The following is a 12633-nucleotide window of genomic DNA, read 5'->3' as shown; positions in this document are numbered from 1 at the left end:
GTGTCTCAGCCCACCCTCCTTGCCCCAGAGTTCTAGACCTTTCCCCTTAAACCAGGTGGACCCACCCCAAAGGCTGGTGTGAATGGATCCTCCGTGATAAAGAGTTACACGGTCACTTCTAGTCATTTTCCACCCAAAATCAGAGCACTGACCTGGGGTCTGACTCCTCTGTTTACACCCCAACCCTGATGCGACAAGCATTACAAGCAAGCCGTGGGTACAGAATGCTTGTTTTAATTTGCACTCGAGCCATTTATTGCTGTTTGGTCAACATGACAAATGGTGCTAATCACTAGGTTTTGTCCCAGACGCAGCAAATCATTTTGTGTAAGTTGGGGAGCCCCCTTGCCCATGAAAGGAAGTGAGGTTGCTACTCGGGTTCCTCATTTTATTGAGCACCCACTAAATGTCTAGCATGGTCTCATTTCAAACGCACACAAGTTCTTTGTGAGGTATTCACTGTCGCCGTCCACACCTGCACTGAGAAATGAAGGCTCAGAGAGTTTACCTTACCGGTTTAGATGGTGTGTAGTTAGCCAAATGGATCCTTCATCTTGCACAAAGTTGAATAAAGCAGTGCAAGGGTAACTGTTTTACATGATGAGCAGATTTGATGGATACAAGCAGAACACAATTTTATTTTTTCCCACCCCTTTCATGAACAAGGCCTCAATGAAACGTCCTTTCTCTACCCTCAGGGAAGTGTGTGTGTGTGTGTGTGTGTGTGTGTGTGGGGCAGGGGCACACAAGTCAGTCCCATAACCTTTTCAGGCATTCCTGGATAATAAGTTTTCCAGTTACTTTAATGCACAAGAATGTTCTCATTTTAAAAATTAAAAAGTCCTGTCCAGGATAATAACACTACAGCTGAGCCCAGTATAAAACCTCTCCCCTCTACCTATGGTTCAGGCCTGCTTCCAAAGTGGATACCTACAATGAGGGTGGGGCATGGTTGGTTTCTCTGGCACCAGGCAAGGGGTTTGAGTCATATCATTTCTATACCGGTGGAAATTGAATGCCAGCCTCACGTTCTAGAAGGCACACATTGAGCCCTCTTGGCATGTCCCTCCTGGCTTTAAGATCTGGAGGTCCTCGGTGCTCACAGAAATACCCAAGACAAAGACTGAAGGGTCCTGCTTTCACCTCTATTGTAGAAGCACTGAGAAGTCTTGGAAGAGATTTAGCTTTCTGGACATGCCATCATAGCTGCTAACATTCTAACTATTAGCCACTCGGCAAGTTTTTGTTTATTCTACTTAATTTAAATCAGAGCTCCTGACCAAATAAGAGCTGGTATATACCTTCATAGGAAGATACATGATTGGGCCACTTGATAAACGTATTGATTCGACACGCAGAGCCTCAAGATAAATTTTTCTCAGTAACTCCGAGTCACAGAGACAGACATTGGCAGTGTTCATTCCAGCACTTTCCAGAGAAAAGGGCATTCTAGCCAAGAGATCTCAAGAGTTATGGCCCCATTCTCAGGGCCAGCCACATCAGGGTACAGGTGGGGGGATGCATCAAGCTATCTTAGCTGAAGAAGTTATCTTAAAATCATCCATCCAACTACTCTTGCTCCAATGGCATGCTCAACAGGTAGACTTCTGATTATTTACTTATGCACCACCTCACTCCAACCCAGCAGTGACCAATGTGGCTGAGAGAAAAATCTTACAAGAGCACAACAGCATGTTTCATTCTGCTGTGCCAAGTCAGGTAAGCTGGAATTAGGTTTCCCAGAATCCCTTTCGTCGTACGGTTCCAGGAGAAACTTGGCCACAAGAGGAACTTGCATGGGATGTGGAAGACCAAGGTGAAGCAGCAGCTATCACTTCCAGAAGTTAGTCATGATAAGATATGATAACAGACAGGCGCAGACGTGCCCCATGGGTCCCCACTTGTTCTTAACTCTCCTTGGTCCCACACCCACCTGTCCTTGGCATGCTCTATCCCCAGACTCACCGCAGGGACTTGGCTGCAGACTCACAGAGGTACAGACACATCATCCACACTGGCACCCATGGCACCCACGGCACCTACGGCACATGGGAAACAGAGACAATCGGTCAGACATGGAATGTCATGACTGGAGAAAAACATGAAGTTCAAGGTTATGAAACACAGAGAAAACCCATTCTGTAATAGCATGTAGTAGATATTTTTCAGAGAAATTGGAGAAAGCAGACCGTAGGCATACTATATCACTGAAAAAATGATCTGGGACTTAGAGTGCTCTGTGAGCAGAGTAGCAGAATGCCAGGTTTCAAAAGCTAAAAATAAACACCCTAAGACAAAGGGGGTATAGACTCCAGCTGGTAAGAATGATGAAACCACAAAGGAGGGTCCACCAACAAAGAAGGAAAACCCGCACATAACCTGTGTAAATTCTGAACACTTGGGCTCACCTGGCTAAAGCTTTTAATCAATCCTTTACTGAGGAAGAATTTGGGAGATAATATCTAAATCCCATCTTGAAAATGTATTATGCATACATATCTATCATGGATATAAGGAAGCAGGGTACACTGACTAATTTCATGGATGCTGGGCAGATTTCCTGGGTTCAAATCCTGCCTTTGCCACTTTGAGCTGGGTGAGCTCAGTTTCCTCAGTTTCTCTGTTCCTCAGTTTCCTCATCTGTAGGATGACAGTAATAATAGTACATATCTCATAGAGATGTTTTGAAGGTTAAATGAGTTAATATTTATAAAGCACTTGGAAGAGTTCTTGCCACATAGCAAATGCCATATATATGTATATTTGTTATAGAGGAACATGTCTAGTTTTCATTCAATAGTGCGAATTCAACCTTCCTAGTAAAAACCTTTCTGCTGTCTTCCTAGTTGTAGTTAGAGACTCTCTCTACCACCACACCTAAGAATTGTTACAAATAGGTATTGCCCTCCTGGCAATTGCATGCAGAGGCATGGTACTGAGAATGAGCAAACCAAGAGAGCCACTTCCCTGCAAACCTCTGCTTTGCAAAGACTGATTCCTGGCCCTCATGGTCAGAGGTAAGTTCTCAAAGCACCACTGAGGGTCTCCGAATAATTTCTCTGGGTGTTCTGCCAAGGCCTAGTTTGAAAGACCTTTCTTGCCCCTAACCGGTGGCTTCTGACTCTGGGCCCAGTACTACTGGCAGGAATTGCTGGCTCCTTACTCCCACTGACTGTCAAATCCCAACCAGTTGTCCTGGGAATCTTAGTGACTCAATCAACTTTCCCTTTCCTGCTGTGGGGCAAGTTCAGGCTTTTCCTCTGGTCTGGGGGGTATGTGTTTTCACCTTATGATTCCTTCCTTGACGCTTAAACATCGTTTTTCAGTCACCAAGGCCAGGAAATGGTCTTCCCAATCAGCACCAATGCCCACTGACCCCCTCCACCTCCTCGTTCTTCACTGTACCCTGAGGGAAAGGGCAGAGATGGTTCAGCAGTAATGAACGTGAACTCAGGGAGGTCTGGTCCTGCCCTGGGCCCACAGCCTCCTTAGCAAGGTGTCTACCGTGGGCCTGTATGCTCCAGTGGCAGGTGGAAAGGAGTAGGGTGGAGGAAGGGGATGCAAGCCATGCTTTGTAAACCTCCTTGTCCCAGAAAAGCAGGTGGAACTTGTCAGGGTTCACTTGTGACAGCTTTAATTTCACAGATTTTCTTAAATTCATACACTGGCATATACTCATTTGTGGGTATAAGATCCCTTCCCGTGGCACTGCCTTCTTTTCAGAGCCCTAATCAATAAAGAATCTTTGCCTCAGAAGAATTCATTGAGCACCTCCTTGGCTAAGTCTTGATGCAGCAGAAGTAAATCGGACATGGCACTTCCTTCCTTCTGGGTATGCACAGTGACGTGGAGATATGCACAAATAGACAAACCCTAAGACAAGCTGGGGGATGCCCAGTACGATGGCAAGTAGATAAGCCCCTATCTCTGCTGGGAGCTCAGATGAGGCTTCCCCTTGGAGGCAAAGGTGCCTGAGGGGCTTCAAAGCAGAGATTTCCAGGAGGCTGGTGAATAGACCAACCTGCTGCTCCACCAAGAGGTCTTGGCTGGAGATAAACCTGAAGGAATCCATTGCAGAAGTGAATTGCAATGGTCATTGGAATTGGAGGAATCGAAGGCCTGACCCAGGGTCAGTTGGAATGAGAAGAGAAGGCAGCCCAGTCCAAACACAGAATAGTGCTCAGAGGATGTCTGTGAACTGGTTACCAGGTGCTTGGGAATGGATGGGAGGTGAGTTCACCAAGAAGGCTGAGGCCCTGCTGGGCATTTCATCACTTTCCAGGAGACCAGCCCTGGGCAGGAAGTGGCCTATTCCCCCAGGACTGATTTTTCTGCCAGCCCCTTTCCCTAAACAGTGACAATGGCACTGGGTCAGCCACCCCCACAGGTCAGCTCACCACCCTCCCTCCCACCCCCTCTTTCAGAGTCTCCACCATTTGCAAACACACTGTCAAGCACACAGGAAGTTTGGTCTCAGGTTCCTCTGTAACAGGAACCTCTGTGCCTTGGTCCCTGGGTTCTCAGGAGAGCTTAGAGCTCAGCTATCTTCAGAGCTTCGGGAATGAGAACCACTTCTCCATTCCAAGTAGCCCCCTGAGACCTAATTCCTTGTCGTAGGAAAAAGGAAGTCTAGGCTGAGCCTCCTTTGGGGTCTCTTCTCCCTTGAGATCTGTCCTCTCACCTTCGCTGCCAGGTGGTGGGCCCCTCAGGGTAGAAAACTTTACCACTCATTCTTGGATTTCCAGAGTCCAACAGGAAGATGCTCAATGGATGTGAGGTCTTTGCTGTTGGCACCAAGAGTAACAGTAATAATGTGAGTTCTGTACTTCACAGACATGAGGATGCGGGGAGTTGAGAACTATGCCCTCCTCCCCAATAGGAAGATTTTTCCCTGGGGTGATTTTGAAGATACATTTGCAGTGTGTGAGGCTTAAAACAGAACACTCAAAAGGGTACGAATATAAACACCCACCTGTTTTTCCAAGGACATAAAATAGCTTTTAGAATGACACAAAGCCTCCTTTCTGTGCATATTTCACTCCATAGGGCACTTCCTAACTGAGTTGATGAATCTGGGTCCAGAAATTCTATCATGTGATTTAACCAGCTTTCTTTTTTTTTTTTTCCATCCACCCTGATTGAAGCTGAAACATTCCAGGGAAACTCGCCTTCCAAAACTTACACTTCTCCAGAGAGGCAGAAAATAGCTCGCTTTCAAATCCACTGTAAAGGTTTCGCTTAAAAAATAAAATAAAATGGAACCAAACACTCCTGGCATCTAATCTGAGTACAAATTGAAAACTATACTAGTGTTTACATGGTGTGGGGTTTTATTAGGAAAGAGTTGCCCAGCATTAATAATATGATGTTTGGCTGGAATGGAATTCCAGCTCTCCTTCTTTCCAGACTCTGGGGAAATGAGAGCACCCTGTCCATGCTCTGGGCCTCCACAGGCTCGTTTGAGGAGGAGATGCTGGATTTAGGACACAGATGAGAATCACAACCTCCATGGATTGACGTATAGAAGACTTAGGTGTGTTCCCACATCCTGGTTCACGCATATCATCCATCTCACCATACCAATGAGGAAACTGAGCTTCAGACGGAGTTAAGTTCCTTGCCCAAGAAGACGACACAGGCAGTAAATAAGGGAACAAGAATTTGCTTCTGAGTTTGTCTATATTCGTTTGTCAGATGCCTTGATTCATCCAACTGACTCAATGGTTCTCGGTGGGTATATGTATGGCGGGGAGGCGGCGGGTTCAGAGTGGGAAGAGAGAGAGAATGAGAGAGATTGATTTTGTTTCCTCAGGGGACATTTGGCCATGTCTGGATGACATTTTTGCTTGTCACATCCAGGGAGTCACTACTGGCATCTAGTTGTTAGAGGCTAGGAATGAGGCTAAACATCCTACAATACACATAACAGTCCCTCCCCACCCCCACCCCAACAAAAAAAATATCTGACCCCAAATGTCATTAGTACTGAGATTGGAAACGCTGAACTAACTCTTAGTGCCAGGTGAATGAATACTGAAACGTGATGTTTTTGAAGGACACATACAGAGGTTTGTTCTCACAGTCACACCAAGGAAATGAGGACTCATTGGTAATTGACAAGTTCTGTCATCAATGGAAAAGAATACTTACCTTTTTCGTGAAAATTGTTTAAGGGCGATATTTCAATTGAAATATTTGGGGGAGAAATAATTGGGCAATTTCCTTTTCCTCTCTCTGGCTGACAATGGAACCTTCTCATTCTGAGGACACTGTAGACGTCAGAGAGCCCCCCTCCCCCGCCCACAAAGGTACGGCTGCTTTGGAAACGTCCTAAGGAAGCCCTGAGAGGTCGTCAGAACTCCAGCTCACCACGCAGTGTGGGGACCTCCTGCCGTTGGTTGAGGGTTTTGAGCTATTTCTTACTGGGATCACCTTTCAGAAGCCCCCAAAGCCAGAGCTTGATGAGTTGGGGGTAAGTAGCAGAAGTGGGTGTGAAAGATTTTTTTTTTTAAAGAGCAACTATGGAATCATTAGAACCACACCCAAGAAATTTTCAGAAATGGGCGATACAAAGAAGAGGTCAGGAGCCAGTAAATCACGGAAGAGGATAGAAAGAGGGAAAGAGGCAAGAATGAAAAGAGCTTGTGAACGTGGCCAGGGCTTGTGGTGTGGGGGTCTGTCTGCTTATTTTATAGGTAAGATAAGAATCGGATGAACACAATATACTCCTGCTCTGACTCTGGAGAGACAGCTAGGTCTCTTCCTGGAAGCTCTGGCTTTCTCTGTAAAGTAAATGAAAGAAAGAAAAGCTCCACCGTTTGAGGCAGAAACCACAGGACTGTTTTCTGGGCCACGCTGGCCCAGCAAGGCCATTATAGGGAGGACATACCTACGTGCTCATGCTCAGCCAACCCCAGCTTGTGAGCGAGCACTTTAGGTCTGAAAAGGCCTGTCTTCAGCTTCATGCCTACACGTGTGGGGACCATGGACTGGAACTGAGACCAAAAGGATGTGATGTGTCTGCAGCCACGTACACACAAAGACTCAACGAGGGTGCATTCCAACCCACACAGGGCCTGCAAACCCTGGGCAGAAGCTGCTCTGTGCCATACTCTACTTAGCCCGCGCTCTCCAATTTCATCATTTCTGGCTCAAAATGGGCCTGCAATTTTCATTTCTTTATGGGCTTAAGTAATCTATTGCAAATGTCACCAGCAGGCTGTAATGCATTCTTGCCGAGGAAACTGTTCTTTCTCTTCAGTAACTTTCTGGTTGAAGATTTGCCGGGCCGGGGAACTGTTTTACATTAGTTCTAATGGTGTTTACATTGGATGCACTGATGTTTAAATCACTGGACAGATTTGTTATTAGTAAGGAGGCAGTGGCATTGTTTAGTCCGAGTATCGGTGTGTGTGTGTGTGTGTGTGGGGGGGGGGGTCTTCTATTAGTATTGATAATATTTTACAAGAGATCTTGCAGGGATGTTTATAATAATAGCAATGCTGTTTATCTTACCGGGATTATGTTGAAGCAACTTTAATTGTATTCATATTAAACATATCAATGTTAGAACTGATGTAATATGTTTAGCATTAATATGAAGGTTGCTAAGTTGGGGGCTTTTGAGTTAGAATTAAAGGGCCAGAAAGACAATGGGACATATGGAAAGCATTTGGGGGGTTTCTGTTCTTGTCTAACAAGAAGGATTAGTGTGTTTGCCGAAATACAGTATAAGATGTACAGTGGGTTGTAATGCTAGCATCTGTTTCCCTTACGATCGAGTTCTCTTGGCTTGTACAAGCGCGCGCGATGCGATCGCTCTCCAGTCCTCGCATTCTCACAAGCTCCACCAAAGCCCAAATGTCAGGGATACTTCAGATGCTTTGCAGCTGGCTGTCGCACCCAGAGATGTTTCAAAATGGATTTTGTAATGGCTTATAAAAGTCCCACATTGTGCACTGGCGGTTATTGAGTGTGATATAGTGTACACAAGAATGTTCCAAATTCCCTCCGCGCTGTATCCATCAATCTGGCTCTATTAGGGTTGGCAGGATAATGGCTGGAGTGAGGCTCTGGACTTTATCTCCAGCTGAAAGAAGCGTCCTAATTATCTACTCATCAGAGCTACCCCACTCCTGGCTCAGGGAGACCACTGCCAGCTCAGGCCCCGAAATTCCAAATCTTCAGAGTCACCGGCCAGGCCCACAAAGGCCAAGATGCAAGATTGTATCCAGCCCAGCTGGGGAATCATGGTCGCAATAAATCCTGGAAATCCCTCTGACTCCCCAGCTGGAGGCACCGTCCATTTAACCCATCCAGGCTCAGTTTCCTGGTCCTCCTCCTTCCAAGCCAGTTCAGTTCCCTGTGCCCAGATGACTTTCTGAGGCCGGCTGTGTGGCAGAGACTTGCACTCAGCTCAGGCAAGTTGGGAGCCCTGGTTTTTCATAATGTAGGGACATATCTGCATCTCCCTCCTAAGGTTATTGGGAGGATTCAATATGACAGCATCTAGCAGAGTAACTGAACACATCACACACTTATTATTGGCCAAAGTAGAAAACCTAGTGGAGCATTAGGGCTTTATAGGATATGAATGTTTTGCTTGACAGAGATGTCTCCTTTCTAGTAGAATACTCAAAGAATGTTTATAAAGAAATGTCTTCTTTACACACTACTTCTCACCAATATTATCCTGTAAGGTGGTATGATTATCACCATTATTTTCATCCCCATTTTATTGATGAGGAAACTAAGACGCAGAGAGAGGAGATGATTTGCCCATTTGCTCACTGGTTATTTCCTAACCTTCTATGTGCTGGCCAATCACGCTGTAGAGATAAGGGTCCCTATCCCACCGTGGTTAACATGTGGTTGAGAGAGGCGTGAACACACAGGTTCGCCAGCTCTATGTGCCTTTCCCTTCCCAAGCCACCGTGCTGCCTCCCTTCTAGAAGGTTCCCAGGAGGTCTACAAATGTGGGAGGGGGTTGGGATGGCACACACACATAAATAGCTACAATGTAAGGTTCAAAGAACTTAGGAGGCATGAGAGACAGTGTGGTGGGATTTAAGGAAAGGGAGAGAGGACCGCTGACAGGAGGCAAAGGCCTCACAGAGGAGGTGGAGTTTGTGCTGTGCTTGGCAATCAGTAGGACTTGCACAGGCAAAAGGAGAGAAGGGTGTGCTAGGCAGAGGGGATGGGGTGAGCGAAGGTCTAGGGGCAGGAAAACGGGAGCAACATGTGGGGAATAGCAGGTAATTTCCTTTGTGTTCCAGTGACTCCAGTGATGGGGATGGAAAGGGATGGGAGTGGCATGTCCTACTGACTGCTGATGTGTTTCCTTTTGAGAAATGGGGAGCCAAGGAACACTTTAGAGCAGGAGCATGGCACACATGATCAGAGCTATGTTTTCAGAAGGTGAAACTGTAAGCCTTGGGTGAAGTGTGTGAAAGAAGGATGGGCCGGCAACCAATGGCAGAGTAATTCCAGCCAAGGCAAGGGGGCTTTGGGAAGGGGCAGAGAACACGCACGCCAGGGAGATCAGAAGTAGAAATGTGACCACATATGACTGTTTCCTCCCTCTGTGTCTTGGAGGAGCATTGGAAGCAGCTCAAATGAGGAGCAAGGCATGTGGCAGCAAGATTCAGCCCAGGCCGTATTTCCCAAGAGCTGGTGGGTGGTGTCTCTGTATCTCACCTCGGAAATATATTTTGGAGAATGTATGAGTTTGCCCAGGCTGCCATAACAACGGACTACAGATTGGGTGGCTTAAACAACAGAAATGTACTTCCTCACAGTTCTGGAGGCTAGAAGTTCAAGATCAAGGTGTCAGCAGAGTGGGTTTCTTCCGAGGCCTCTCTCCTTGGCTTGTGAGTGGCCATTTTCTCTGTGTCTTCACATGGTCTTGCCTCTCTACCTGTCTGTATCCAAATTTCCTCTTCTGATAGGGATACCAGTCCTATTGGATTAGGACCCACCCTAATGGCTTCATTTTAACTTAATTACCTCTTTAAAGACCCTGCCTCCAAATAGTGTCACCTTTAAGGTACAAATTTTGGGGGGGACACAATTCAGCCCATCACAGAGCAATTTACAGTTTCCCCCCACGAGCTTAGCGTCATTTATAATCACACCACGCCAGAGTAAAATAAGACATTGTCCCAGGCTCTCCTCAACGTGCCAAGGAAGGACTCATCGCCCACCAGCAGCAGAGCCAGGAGTGGGGAGTGGGTGGGACCAAGGGCCAGCCTGTCCCGGTTCAAATCACAGCTCTGCCACTTACTAGCTGCATGGCCTTGCAAGGCTTGCTTATCTCTCTGTGCCTGAATTTTCTCATTTGTAAAGTGGACTTAATGGTAATCTGCCCCCGATAAGCTTGTGATGAGGGTTAACTGGGTGAACATATGCACAGCCCTTAGATGGTGCCTGGTACATAGTAAGTGCTCAACACATGGAAATTATGGCATCCATTAATATTCTGGGTCCCAGCTGGGATGGAGGTCATAGGTCAAGAAGGGGTTTACCAAGAAGAAACAAGGTCTAGAAGTGTTTATCAGCATTTTACAAAGTCCACAGGAATGTGTGCATTTGTCCTCCAAGACACTGCATGAGCTAAAAACAAACACCCTTGGGGTTATTATACAAATCATATGTCATAACACGTCCCAAGTGCCTAGTAGCACGGACCAGGCATTGGCTGGAGGAGAGGGCTGGGTACTGATCAGGGTTATCAGAGACAGGGAAGCCTGTACAAATTACTGGAGCCCAGAAGGCCTGAGACCAGACCATGTGGTTTATTAATACAAATCCACAATGGCCTGGGGTAAGGGGGATGGGCAGTGGGTGACTATGTTGTATATCAGGTCAAATTCTGCATCATAGAGGTGTCCCCACAGGGCCAGGACTAGGGTGAGGCCACTGAGGTACTAACCTCAAGCACGAAATTTAAGAGGGTGCCAAAATCCAATAATTAAGGTTCAAATAACAATGGAGTGGTGTCATTGTCATGCGGGGTCTCTGCTCCCACTCCCCACACAAGAACGCAGGATATGGTGAGGCCAAAAAGGAACACACACGGAGCCATAGGTAGGGGCGTCATACCACTATATTCTCGCAGGAGGCTGGGTTGGAGACACAGGGAGCAGGAGCCACGTGATCCGCAGCCTGCCGTCCACTTCTCTGCCAACCAACCCACTTGCTAACTGCAATCTGCGCCCCTCTGCAATCCGCAAGCTGCAGTCCATGCTTGCTAGCTCAGCCACCATCTTCTTGCTAGCCTCCCGTTTTTCTGCTAGCGTAGCCACGGCAGTTATATTAGTGGCCAAAGTTTCACTGGCTACAGCTGACGGCCAACTAGCCACAGCTGATGGCCATCTAATCACAGTTGATGGCCATTTACTACTCGAGCCAGCACCTTTCCACGTGAGGCCGAGAGCCTGAAACTGCACTCCTGTCTCTGTCCCCACAAGTGGACAGGTAGCTCAGTTGGTTAGAGCACAAGCTCTGGGCAACAGGGTTGCCTGTTCAATTCCCACATGGGCCAGCGAGCTGCACCCTCCACAACTTGATTGATGACAATGAGCTGCAGCTGAGCTCCTGGGCGGCCAGATGGCTCAGTTGGTTGGAGCGCGTCCTCTCAACCACAAGGTTGCCAGTTCAACTCCCACAAGGGATGGCGGGCTGCGCCCCCTGCAACTAAGACTGAACAACAGCAACTGGACTTGGAGCTGAGCTGTGCCCTCCACAACTGAGACTGAAAGGACAACAACTTGCCTTGGAGCTGATGGGCCCTGGGAAAAACACACTGTTCCCCAATAAAGTCCTATTCCCCTTCCCCAATAAAATCTTTAAAAAAAAAAAAAAGATTAAAATAACATTGAGTGAGGTCCCTTTAAAAATCAAAATTAATGCAAAATAAAATACATCATGATGAACAAAACATCAAAATTTTAAATAAAGACAGGATCTGACCCTGCACTTGCATGGTGGCCTCACTTGCCTCACCCTAATCCTGGCCCTGGATCCCCAAATTCCTTCATGAGTCCAGTCTCAGAATGCGTGACCTTCATCTGGATCTTTGCCTTAAGCTGTTCCTCATCTGAGGGCAGACATAGTCTCGCTATTTCTGAGCTGTGGAACTTGGGGAATTTGTTTCCCCTTATCTGTAAAAGGGATCTAGCATAGCCTACATCACAAGCATATTGTAAAACTTAAGATAAAAGAGCCTGAGTGTGTTATGGCACCTAGTTCAGTGCCTGGAACATAGTTAGCACTTGTGAAATATTTATTGGAGCTGGAGAAATGATTTTAGATCTGTTTTAATGTTCACACATCACTGTGTGTGGACATTGAGTGGGGAAACCAATGTCCAAACTCAGTAAGACTTTTTCACAGATGGCACAGTATAACTGAAATTCAGGCATTTAACTGTGACCTTAAGAGGAAAAAAAGATGTATGTCTAAAACAGGTCTTCGTGGTCAACCCAGACCCAACAAGCCTCTGTAGGTTGGAGCACCATTTTATGGAGGAGACAGATGAGGATCTGAGAAGAGTACTCACTGCCCAACATTGCTTTCGGAATATCAAGCGCAACTGGGGACGGTGGCCAAGGCAGAAGCCTGGGCATTATATCT

At 46.7% G+C, this 12633-nt stretch overlaps 1 long non-coding RNA gene across 1 annotated transcript in view; it reads right to left on the bottom strand.

The window, feature by feature from the left end:
* Positions 1-12633, bottom strand: part of LOC141571357 (uncharacterized) — a 385925-nt gene that overhangs the window by 104492 nt on the left and 268800 nt on the right. Inside the window, exon 4 of the long non-coding RNA XR_012496116.1 lies at positions 1966-2039. This is a non-coding gene — a long non-coding RNA (uncharacterized LOC141571357). The remainder of the gene's footprint in view (positions 1-1965; positions 2040-12633) is intronic.

This window comes from Rhinolophus sinicus, linkage group LG04 (genome assembly GCF_036562045.2).
Source record: "Rhinolophus sinicus isolate RSC01 linkage group LG04, ASM3656204v1, whole genome shotgun sequence".
In the NCBI taxonomy this organism is placed as follows: domain Eukaryota; kingdom Metazoa; phylum Chordata; class Mammalia; order Chiroptera; family Rhinolophidae; genus Rhinolophus; species Rhinolophus sinicus.
This window is presented reverse-complemented; position numbering and strand designations above follow the sequence as displayed.